The sequence below is a fragment of the Echinops telfairi genome, unplaced genomic scaffold (assembly GCF_000313985.2).
Source record: "Echinops telfairi isolate 266 unplaced genomic scaffold, ASM31398v2 ScPeMD7_655;HRSCAF=1070, whole genome shotgun sequence".
In the NCBI taxonomy this organism is placed as follows: Eukaryota; Metazoa; Chordata; class Mammalia; order Afrosoricida; family Tenrecidae; genus Echinops; species Echinops telfairi.
In genome coordinates, this window is record NW_022104553.1 from 15,427,526 (window position 1) to 15,428,872 (window position 1,347).

Consider the following 1,347-nt stretch of genomic DNA (forward strand, 5'->3'; position numbering starts at 1 on the left):
TGCACTTTTCAGTATCATCCTTGATGGTCTCTAAGATGAAGTTACTTCAATTCCATTTTAGAAAAAGCAAATAAAGTGATGAAAGGAGAATGTTCACGTGTAGGTGTAAAACAATAGGATTGAGTAAACTAGTGCATTTGTCTAACTTTCAAATTAGTCTCCCTTAGAATTAATTATTGCATTTCTCTCTCTCTCTTTTTCCCTCTTCCTTTTTTGTTTTGTTTATCATTTTATTGGGGCTTATACAACTCATCACAATCCATATATAGATCCATTGTGTCAAGCACATTTGTACATTCATTGCCCTCATCATTCTCAAAACATTTGCTCTCCACTTCAGCCCCTGGTATCAGCTCCTCATTTTTCCCCTCCCTCCCCGCTCCCCTCTCCCTCATGAGCCCTTGATAGTTTATAAATTATTATTTTGTCATATCTTGCCCCGTCCAACGTCTCCCTTCACCCGCTTTTCTGTTGTCAGTCCCCTAGGGAGGAGGTTACATGTAGATCCTTCCAATCGGTTCCCCCTTTCCACCCCACCCTCCTCTCTCACTTTCATCACTTTTTCTCCCAGTCATTTGTCAGCTTTTCAACTGGAAATTTTATTTCTGTCTGCCATATATATACATACACATATAGATGTATGTATATATGTATATTCACTACTTGTCTGTCAGTTTGTCAGACTGTGGTGGCTTGTGCATTGCTGTGATGCTGAAAGCCATGTAGATGGCATTTGAAATACCAGCAGAGTCCCCCAAAGTGAATAGGATCGACTGTCCACTTCAGAAGAATTAGTCCCTTAACACCCGATGGATAGCACCTAAGTGTTGTCAGCTACTGCAAACCTAATGAACAAAAGCAGAACCTTGTGGAAGACAGTGCCAGAAGATGACCGCCCAGGACGAAGGCACTCCACATGCGACTGGGGAGGTGTTGCCTTCCCAAAGTAGCGTTGACCGTCATCACGTGGATGGAGCAAAGCCCGTGGGAGTAAGCCCCACCTCAGGACTAGTCTGGTAGAAAGTAAAGGAATGATTTCCTCACCACCCTGACCGAGTCCAGCTCCGGGAGGGAGGGTTGAACTGGATCCCTGAAGGAGGTGTGGAGTCGGCGAACACAGACGAGACAGACACGAGAGATGTTCTGGTGGAAGCAATCTCTGCCAAGTTCTTCCAAACAGCTGTATTTATACCATAAATAGTTCTGCAGACCCCTACATAAAAACAATGCCTTATGATTAACTCCAAAGTCACCCTTATTGTTTCCACTAAAACCTGATAAAAGACCATTACAAGGTCTGTACTTTTTTCTATCACTTTCTGTCCTCTTCCTGGTTCTTTCTTTCTG

At 43.2% G+C, this 1,347-nt stretch overlaps 1 protein-coding gene across 1 annotated transcript in view; it reads left to right on the forward strand.

Moving 5' to 3' along the window:
- Window positions 1-1,347, forward strand: part of LOC123521934 (vomeronasal type-1 receptor 4-like) — a 14,990-nt gene that overhangs the window by 7,654 nt on the left and 5,989 nt on the right.